Raw genomic sequence first — 11,753 nt, 5'->3', positions numbered from 1 at the left:
ATGTCATTCGTGATGCTTAACAAGTTCTTAGGTCCTCGGTAGAAGTCGAGCGATGAAATGTTTCATCATTTGCAAGCATAGGCTTTAATTACTTGCATAATGATCATTAGGGGTGTTTCTGCTCCCCGGATGTGGAGTTCCCCTGAATAGGTCGGGGGAGGAACCCAGATACCGTAGACTTCTTGCATCATTTAAGCACTGATCATTATTGCATTTGGCTTTAGCACTTTCCATGCTTACTATATGTGACATATGGGAACGATAAGCCGATTACCTTTGTAGCCGTGGCTTTTTGGCGTGCGGGGCGATGGTGTCGAGCATGAGGCCGGTTGGGGTATCCAGTTTGCTCTGGGAGTAGTTGTGGATGACTCCCACACCTATCGGTGCATGATCAAATGGTCAGGACTTAGTGAAAACGGTTTACATGCCGCGCTTTCAGTCATGTAGGTAAAGGAGTACCCCCTGCAGGTGTAAAAGCATTTCAAAATGCCATGCTTTCAATCATGAGCATGCTTCTATCTATTTGCAGCAGTCGTAGAGTTACGTATGTGGATTGGTATGGTTGATATGTTGAGATGGTTCATTACAGATGTTACTACTATGGTTTCGTTTACATTATGTTCAGTTGATGTTTATGGGCTAGTTTATTACTTTGGTCAAGTATAGATGCTCACACATGTGTATGTTAAATTTGCTTTCGCATATGAAATTTACTTAACCTTGTGGCCGCATCCTTGCTAACATCCAAATGCACAATCCTTGGAGTCGGGCTATTTGTAAGTGCCCATTATGGATTAAGTCTTGCGAGTACCTTAGTACTCACGCTGCTATTTCAGGTGTTACCAGCGAGGATGAGTTGGTTTTTGGCTACTTCACACCTGCTGAGGGTGGTGGCGGGCATGAGTAGGCAACTACTCTGAGGTTGTGCTTTTTGTGATGGAGCCTAAGGGCATATGGCTCCATCCTCCTTTTGTTGTATAGTTTTTAGTCTTCCGCTGCTTAGTTTCTTTTGTTGGTTAGGAGTTGAGCAGGTTTTAGTCTCTTCCTAGCTCTCTTTTGCTGTAAATTGTAATAACTTCATGCATGCTTAAGAACTTATAATATAATATTAATTACTAGCTCTTTCTTAAGCTTGGTTGTGATGTTCTATGTTGGAAAGGCATGTGTTCCGTTCTTAGGCATAAAACATGTGCCGAGACTTCTGGAATAGTATTTTGGTTAATCGTTGAAGTTGTGATTAAGTAAATGATCGACTTAATGATTAATTAGAATACTGTTTGGATGGTTCCTTACATCCTGGAACTCCCGTGGATGCACATCTACTCTGACGACCACCGGGGCTGGAGCGCACAACATTAGGAGACGCTACCGGCTATTCCTGTTTTCTCCCAATGGCACCCTATTCAAGCCTAATGGCTTCCTGTACTGCTTGTCTCATTTTTATTTCTGTTTATTCCCTCTAACATTGTAGCAAGAGTTCAAGCATGTTCATCATCCTACCTTGTTCTACCTTTCGTTCTACATCTTGTTCTGCTTGGGATCTTTTTCGACTCTTGTAACTATCGACAACGCCTGGGAATTCATATTTCCATCCCATCACACCAACACCTTGTGTGCGACCACCATGCTCCTTATTTCCCAGGGCCAAGGTGAGCTTGTCCCTATCCCTATCTAGCTTGAAAGAGCCTTGTGCATACTACATGTGGGCATCCGCAAGCCTTTTTACAAGAGTTTGCGTCACTTCCTAGTCTTTGGAGGTTGTAAATCATAAGCTTCCATCAACCGAGTAAGAAGCACCCCTCCGATGAAGGAAGTGCATTGATCGTTCACTCTAGCCCTTCGTCTCAAGTGTGACACCTCTCTCTCGCAGTTCATCTAGCTCTTGTTGCCACTGCCATTCTTTCCTCACATACCCTCGATTGTCGACTTTGTGGGGGTAAAGGTTCTTATTCGAGTTTGCTTTGTTCACCTCACTCAACTTCTATGCTTCTTCTGGCAACTTGTACTCCGCAAAGCCTTGCCAATGATCTTCCAATTTTGACCATTTACTAAAATCTGGTGTTGTACCTTTTTGCACATAGGTTTTGTTCAGTATACCCTTCCAATATTAACTACTTCCATATCTGTCTCTTCAGGGAACTTGAACTTCCTTAATATGATGGGCCACAAGATGTAATTATTGATTGAATCAGGAACGACGTACAGATCACCTCATTCACCAGTCCACAATCTGTAGCTGATGAGTATGTTATCCTTAACAGCTATCCCACAAATTGACTTGTATAGCCCCAGAACTTTCTCTAGTGCAGTTGGCTCCCCAGTCAGTGAGACCTCTGTGATGACAAATCGTCCCTCAGGCATCTTTGAGGGACCTCGGATATGATGCCGCTCCTGGGATTGATCATTGGCGTAACTCTCTAGACCATCAGGCATCTACACATAAGCAAAAAAGTATTGAGAACCTATACAATCATATGTACAACAGATGAATTCATCTACTTATGAATTACCTCATCGCCTCCATTAGCATTTGTTTGGTCCAGGTTGAGGTAGTTGCTCGGGCTACCTTTTTCAATGTTTGATAGTGGCACATCTCCTTTCGACACCTGGGCCGGATCAGAGGAGCCACCTTCCTGAGTGTTTTGCATATGATTGTGAAGAGTGGTTGGTGGTGCCATCCATTCCTGATTGCATACGATGACGATGAGCATTTGAGCGTTCTACAAATAGAGAGTTGAGGAAGGAGGGAGATAGAGAGAAATCCGACCAGGGAGGGAGAGAGGCTGCCAAAAGAGTGAGATAACCGGGAGGGAGTCGATAGAGAGAATGCATACACATACAATATTGTAAATGAGTGCATTATGACCACATTTAACAAAAAAGTACATTGCCATGATATGTTTGTGTCCGTACACAACTCATACTACATAGTTAAATAATACAACACATTTGCCTAAAAAAAAGAGTACAATATTGTGATTACATAATTACAACTCATAGTACATAATTAAATAATACAACACATTTGCACCTACACCTGTCATTATTTTCACTCTCGCACATACCCTAAACCCTAATTTCCTCTGTTCCCTCTTGGATTTTTTCCTCTCGTCCCTCTCGGAAAATCACACAACTTCACTTCCAGAAAATAGGAAACCGACCATGCCAAGGGCCCTCATACAAATATTGATTATTTGACAAGGGCCAAATAACTTGAAGGAGTTGTATTACAAAAGAAATGGTTTGCTTCTCCCAATAGAGCATTTAATGTAGGAGGCTAAGCATGGCAAAACCAAGAAAATCTTTTCCAAAAATAAAAATATATAAAAGGCCGCAATCTTGTAGAAAAGAGCATCTGTTCTTATAATGTTTAGCAGAAAGACAACAGAGAGAAGGAGCAACATCAGCAGAAAGGTAGGAGGGAGAAGGAATAGCATATGTTCTTATCACGTTTAGAAGAAAGGCAACATAGAGAGAAGGAGCAGCATCTGTTCTTATCATTTTTAGCAAAAAGGAAGCAAAGAAGACCCTCAACTATGCAAAAACTCTTTCACACTTAACCTTCAAAACCATCTTGAATCACAAGTTTGCCGTAAATCAAAGCTTAGTCGTGAAGGAATGTAGCACCTTGTGCTACAAATAGGAGGGTGGTCATGGCCATCCATTCATTTGGCTAAGGCTTTCTCCAAAAACGAGAATTAGCAGGAGGGATGAAAAAGGGAGAAATTATTCTCAGCAAGTAAATATAAGCTAGATCAAGCAAGTATCTGTTCTTAACAAGTAAATATAAGCTAGATCAAGCAAATTTCTGTTCTTAGCATGTAAATATAAGCTAGATCAAACAAGTATATATCTGTTCTTAGCATGTTTTGAGTATCATCATAGAGCAAGATCAAGCATAGGAGCATATGTTCTCACAAGCAATGAAAGACCATATTGGCCTCTAGCAAGAAAAATAGTAGCAGTTCATGTGTCATAAGCATAAGCAATTGAAACCACAACATTAAACTGAAGTAAAACTAGGCAGAATTGATGATCTTAATCATGGTTCTCAGAATAATTATTCTAGTTGGCTCCAAGACCCGATGGGTCATGCTCCCTAGCTAGACAAATAGAATACTTCACTAACTGGGCAAATGGTACAATGCACAAGTGATAAAAGGCCCTCTATAGGTACTGAATTGATCAATCTATACTTTGCACAGTTGCTATCAAAATATGCAGAAAGGTTCACCGGAAAATGGTAAAGCTTCCTACAGGCACAAAATCAAGTCAGCCAGCCCAATAGCAAATAAATTTTGCTAGCCGAACATCTAATAGAGAGAATTTATTAGCAGAATTAAGTGAATAGAATAGTATGCAGCATAATAGAGCATAAGCAAAACTAAGACAGCAGGTGATTGGACCTCAATTCAGCATTACCAAGCAAAATATTCAGGTGATCAAACACTAGAACAATATGCAAAAGGGCCTAAAATTACTAGACTACCTCTAAGCCCAATTTCGGCATTTCAAATCATCATAGAGAAATGTATAACATCACTCAATCAATTTTGTCCAAAGGACAAATCAAGCACAGAACAAATCAATTGGACAGGATAACCTAAAATAGATGTTGATCATAATCAGGCACACATCGTAACACATACAAATCATGTAGCTCATCACGATCAGGCATATAACCATCATCTGAGAAAGTGGGGTAGAGCTTGCTTACCTTGGAGAGACCAACCAGTGAGGGCAGTGGGGAACTGGATATGTAGGTGGCCGTCGGGCTCGGTTGGTGTGGGGAGAGCCGACGAGGAGGCGGTGGTGGCATTGCAGCGGAGGTCGACAGCCGCATTGTGAGGCGGGGATGGTAGGGTTGGTCCTCCAAGTGGCAGGGACGATGGGGCCAGTGGTGGGGGTTCAACTTCCCACGAGCACGAGTCTAGGCGGTAGCAGAAGAGTCAGGGTGGTGATGGGGATGAGGCGGCGGCCTCAGGGACGACGGCGATAGTGACATGTGGAGGATCCAGCCTCGGGGCACGTGGGGCGACGATATGGTGTGGGTGACTGGATAGAGGCGACGCGGGTGACGAGGGGGTGCAGGCTCCACGGATGAGGACAAGGATGGCGGCAAAAGTTTTCTAAGTGCTAGTCGGTCATGTACAACTTTTTATAGGGAAGGGGATTCACTGTCGGCTTAATATGTGGACTGACAGTGAAAGGGTACCTTCATTACCGGCACATGACTTTGATCAGCAGTGAAAGGGGTTTCACTGCTGGCAAATAGCAGGAGGTGGGAAGGGGGAGAGCAAAAAAATTTGTGCGCTGCACATGCACCAAGCGTCAAACCCATGACCTGCCCCAAGTATAGCCAAACAAACCACTGCGCTACTCAAGTGTTTTCGTCAATGTTGGTATTGAAAATGTTTATTAACATTTAGTTAAGCTCCAGCAAGCAAATATTCATATTAATTTTAATTTCAAAACATATTTATTTTAATTTCAACTTGCTATATAGCTAAATTTCATACATACAGTTTGCTATATTGGAGCTTGCTAATTAATTAGAAAAATATAATTGGAGCTTGATATATACCTGAATTTCATGGACAATCTTTTGATTCATTAAAAACGGAAAATAAATATCCACATACCTAAATTTCTATATTGGAGCTTGCTAATTAATTTTTAAAATATAACTGGAGCTTATTATATACCTAAATTTCATGGATAAATTTTTAATTCATTAAAAATGGAAAATGGACAACAAATCAAATTAGTCCTTCATTAATACATAGTAATTAATGTCCTTTATTAATATGCAAAAAAAACTACTTAATCTAGCTTAACGATTCGCCCTTCATTATGATCACAGCGTACATATGGAGGTTCATTGGTGTCTTCCATGAGACCTAGATCGACATCCTTTCCGAAAGGAGGTAACACGTCAAATTGATTGTAGTCTTACTCGTTGACGACATTCTCCACTTTGACAATCCTTCTTTTTCCTTGAAAAAGCACGTGGCGCTCCTCCTTGTTAGCTGGGTCCAGGTCCTTTACATAGAAGATTTGCATAACATCTTTCGCAAGTACGAATGGTTCTTCTCTGTATCCAATGAATTTTTGGTTCACTATAGTCATACCGTACTTGTCGATCTTCACATCCCCTTAGAGTCTAACCCATTGGCACCAAAAAAGAGGAACCGTTAACACTCCATAGTTGAGCTCCTAGATCTCCTCTATGAATTAATAGTAGGTCTCCCTATTACCATTGCAGTCGTAGGCATCTATACGGACACTGCTATTTTTGTTGGCGCTCTTATTATCTTGTGCTCTCGTATATGTATAGCCATTTATGTCATATCCTTGGATTGTGAGGATTGTAATTGACGGTCCATGAGCCAACACATTCAACTAAGCACACTCTATCTACTTATTCATCACCTGCCTACGTATGTTCTCCCGTACAATCCAAACATCAGACTTCTCTGGGCTTTTGGTGCATAGCATCTTTTGATGTTCTTCGACATATAGGCCCACTACAACTGATTATTGTAGAATTGCAAAATGTGTTTACTTGAATGAAACGGGGTCATTAGTGCAGAATGAGTTTGCACTTATTTTCCCATTCCCCTGTAGTGTCCCCTCATGGCAAGATACAAGCACACTAATCAATTTGAAATTCATGTAGTCGATGCAGAAATCAATGACCTCCTCTGTTCTCTAGCCCTCGACCATGTAGCCTTCTGGCCGATTTCGGTTATGAACATATTTCTTCAGAACACCCACGAACCTCTCGAATGGGAACATCTAATTCAGAAACACGGGGCCAAGAATCCGTATCTCTTTCATAATGTGAACAATGAGATGCACCATGATATCAAAAAATGATAGAGGGAAACACGTCTCAAGCTGAGATATAGTCTCGACCATATCTTCTTGGAGCTTATCTAGCTTAGTCAGATCGATGGCCTTCTATGATATCGCGTTGAAGAATGAGCACAAATTTTATGATTGGGTTTTAGACCTTCGTTGGTAGAATACAACTAATTGCAATTGGAAGCATCTGTGTCATCATCACATGACAGTCATGAGACTTCATGCCAGTTAATTTCAAATCTTTCATGTTTACTAGTCTCTTTATGTTAGCGGAGTAACTGGATGGAACTTTGATTTTATGCAAGCACTTAAACATTGCAATTTTCTTTGCCTTTGCTTAGACTGTAGCTAGCGGGACCAAGATATTTGTCACCTTCTTCCATATTTTCGGGATGTAGATCATGTCTGAGTTTCAAATGTTTCAGGTCCTTCCGTGCTTGGAGTGTATCATTTGTTTTTCCAGGTATGTCTAGTAACGTACCAATCAAGCTATCACACATATTCTTTTCAATGCATGACATTGATTGCATGTCAAACCACCAAATCCGGCCAATAAGCAAGGTCATAAAAATAGATTTCTTTTTGAACGTAGGAGCTCTAAGATTAGATTTCAGAACCGTTGTACTCTCGTGTCCCTTTACCATCTCAGATACTTGTCTCCCAGTGCGATACTTAGGAGGTGATCGAGTCTCAGCTTTCCCATCAAAAGCTCTCCTATTGCTACGGTACGGGTGATCCTTGCGAAGAAATTTATGATGACCTAGGTACATCATTTTTTGGCAGTTCTTCAGCCACAAGCTCTCCGTTTCATCAAGCAATGCACGCATATAAAGTAGCCTTTGACAGTCTGGCCCGATAGGATATCAAGGGCTGGCCAATATTGGATTGTTACGAACAACATTGTGCGTAGGGTAAAGTTCTCTCGTTTGTATTCATCCCATACCCGCACACTATCATTCCATAATGTTACAAGATCTTCTATTAATGGTTTCAGGTAGACATCGATATCGTTGCCAGGTTGCCTTGGTCCTTGCATCAGTGTCGGCATCATAATGTAACTTCTTTTATATTCTATCGACGTTTCTTCACTGTGTAGAATCAGCATGGTGTCCCAGCATTCCATCATTCTTGCGCTCCTCGGTGTGCCATCGCATCAATTCGGCATGTCTTTTGTTCACGAATAAATGCTTCAAATGAGGGACTATAGGAAAATACCACATCACCTTGACGAGAGACCTTTTCTTCTTTCCTTCACCATCGATATCATCACTGTGATGCTTGTATCGTGCTACACCACAAACGTGACACGCTTTCAAGTCTGCAAGTTCTTCGTGATACAACATGCAATTATTTGGACATGCATATATTTTCTGTACATCAACCCCAATAGGCACACAACTTGTTTGTTTTGGTACGTAGTTTCTGGCAGCACATTTCCCTTTGGAAGCAATTTCTTCAAGAATAGTAAAAACTCTATGAAACTTGTATTAGACCACCTATTGCTTGCCTTCAATTGTAGCAGTGAAAGCACGATATGCAACTTTGTGTGCTCCTTCTCACAACCCGGTGTTTTAGAGTCCTCTACCATATGCTGAAAATTTTGAAACTCTCTTTCATTGGTGAAGTTCCCCGCCCTAATCATGCAATATTTGCTCCAGATCATCGTCGTCCACATCAGCCAATATCTACTCTAGATCATCATCGACCAACGTATCTCTGACAATCGGCATATTGGTGTATTCGTCAACCAGCATATCGGTGCACAAGTCTTCATATTCTCTGCCAATGTGTTTCCCTTCCTGTACGATCCAGCTTCACCGTGCTCGTTCCAACGGGTATAGCCAGGCATAAAGCCCCTTGGCATAAAATGGGAATATATCTGTTGGGTGGTGGAAAACTGCTTCTTGTTCTCACGATCGATGCATGTACGTCACATGTATTGAGACTGTGTATTTGACTTGTGTGCCGCGACTGCTACCAGAAAATACTCTGTGCCGTTCTTGTACTCTGCGCTCACATGGCTCGCATCTTACATCCATCTTCTGTACAACTACGATTACATTATTATTGTAAATCCATATTCAAAATATCTAGAGGATTTTGCAATCACCAGCAAATAAATTACCTCGCCATCTCCTAACTTCAATTGGCCCAGGTTGGAGGTGCTGCCTTTTGTATGCTTTCGTGTCCACTTCTGATGAGTGTTTGTTGGTGTTATCCCTAGAAATTTTCATTATTATTCAACCCTTATGTAGGACTAATTAAATAAAAATAAAAAATAAATACGCTCATACATAAAGTTTCAATATTGGAGCTTGGTAATTAAATAAAATATAAAAAATATAATCGGATCTTGCTACATACCTAAATATCATGGCGAAATTTTCAAATTTATTAAAAATCAAAATAAATACGCTCATACCTAAAGTTTCCATATTGGAGCATGCTAATTAATTACAATATATAAAATATAATTGGAGCTTAGTACATACCTAAATATCATGGTAAATTTTTATAATTCATTAAAAATATAAATAAATATGCTCATATCTAAAGTTTCTATATTGGAGCTTGCTAATTAATTAAAATATAAAAAATATAACTGGAGCTTGCTATATACCTTAATATCATGGCTAAATTTTCTAATTCATTAAAAATCAAAATAAATACGCTCATACCTAAAGTTTCCATATTGGAGCATGCTAATTAATGAAAATATATAAAATATAATTGGAGGTTGGTACATACCTAAATATCATGGCTAAATTTTCTAATTAGCTAAAAATCAAAATTAAATATGCTCATATCAAAGTTTCTATATTGGAGCTTGCTAATTAATTAAAATATAAAAAATATAATTGGAACTTGCTATATACCTTAATATCATGGCTCAAGTTTCATTATAATTCAACCCTTATGTAGGAATAATTAAGTAAAAAATGAAAAATAAATATGCTAATACATAAAATTCTATAATTGAATTTTCTAATTAAATAAAATATAAAACATATAATTGGATCTTGCTACATACCTAAATATCATGTCTAAATATTCTAATTCATTAAAAATCAAAATAAATATTCTCATACCTAAAGTTTCTATATTAGAGCTTGCTAATTAATTAAACTATAAAGTTTACAATTGGAGCTTTCTATATACCTTAATTTGATGGCTAATTTTTCTAATTTATTAAAAATAAAAATAAATATGCTCATTCCTATAGCTATTGTAAATCAATAATAAAGACACTTTCCACTATAAGCTACTAATTGAAGCTTTCATATTATAAATGAGGTATAATTACATCTACATTGTCTTAAAATATCATGGCCATAAGTTCATCTCCATCATTTCGAAATCTAAAGCAATTTAGCAAATAAAATTCAACTAGAAATGGCTTAGTGAAGGAGAGGGCCACTTTTATATAGCTGAGACATCATTGCTGGCTCATATAACCAGCCGGTAGTGATGCCACGCTATCACTGCCAGTCGGTGGCTTTCAACTGGCAGTGAAGATGCAGTTGGGTATCATTGCCGGTTTTGCAGCCGGCAGTGGGCAAGTGAAGGGGGTTATCACTGCCAGCTGAATACTTCGGTCGGCAGTGATTCGCTGGCATCACTACCGGTTGTATCCTTCGGCCGGTAGTGATTTGTTGGAATCACAGCCGGCTAAAGGTTTGAGCAGGCAATGTTTTTCCTCTCCCCCTCCGCGGTCCTCCTCTCTGTCCTCTCTGTAGTCCCTCTCTCTCCTCAATCTCTCCGTCTCTCTCTCAATACATGCATACAATGATACATATATTTACTGTAAATCAATAGTAAAAACACCTTCATTAATACATAGTATGACCACATATTACACATCAGGCATCGACAAACACACAAATATTACAAGTCACCCCCTGAAAAGTTGGTTGAGTTGAGCCAGTCCAATATTCCTCTACCTCTCCTGCGACGAGGACCGCATCCTCGCACTGATGATTGATGGCGTGACTACGTCCGGGGACGTCGGGGGGCCGATGGTGGCGGAGCGGAGGACCCGACAACGCCTGATTGACCGCAGCATTGCCTATGCTCTAGGCTCGCCGGTGTGTCAAAGACATAGAAGTCTGACACCTGAACGCCTCTAGTTTTGAGCCTTCTGCCTCCTCTCATCCTCCTCCTCGTGGGTGTGTTTACATGATACTACTTCTTGCTCCTCCGCAATGCACAACTCACGAGCTAGCCTTTCATCCTCCTCCTCTTTGGCACGTTTACGAAGCACTGCTTCTTGCGCCTCCTTCGCATCATTGTTGGAAGGCCATTGTGTCCAAGAGTCGTCCGACGATACCAACTTCGCATCATACATAGTAATTCATATCATTCATTAATAAATGGAAAAATCTATGATTTACAACTGAATAAGTGCTAGTTATATGATATGACATCCATTGTGAGGATGACAAGTGGGACCTTGTCTCACATGTCAATGACACACCAGTGGCATATCGTAGAACAGGTAATGTCATTCATTAATATTGTGTCAATTACGGAAATAGAATACGTTGTCAAACCCCTTGGTAGCCTTCCTCCTTATCGCATACTCTCTGCTAGAAGGTAAGGTGTCATCTGAAGGTCTCGCACGGGTGGACAGCATGATCGGTTCATGAATCTCGCCGTTTGGGTTGATAACATGTTCCAATAAGAACCCAACATCCTTAATGTTTGGGCCTGGTTTGCTCTTGGCCTGCATATTGCTGATGCGTTTATAGTCAGTCGGCGGCTTACTTGAAGCCGACCCTGTCTATTTAGCTTTGGCCATTTTCATGAAAAAATTCAAGGCATCTTTAGGCACAATAGGCTTCGGTGGAGGTGGTGGATGATGGAAATGAGACATGACATTGGCACCC

This window comes from Phragmites australis, chromosome 19 (genome assembly GCF_958298935.1).
Source record: "Phragmites australis chromosome 19, lpPhrAust1.1, whole genome shotgun sequence".
Lineage (NCBI taxonomy): Eukaryota > Viridiplantae > Streptophyta > Magnoliopsida > Poales > Poaceae > Phragmites > Phragmites australis.
The sequence above is the reverse complement of the archived record's forward strand: the minus strand, read 5'-3'. Positions refer to the sequence as shown.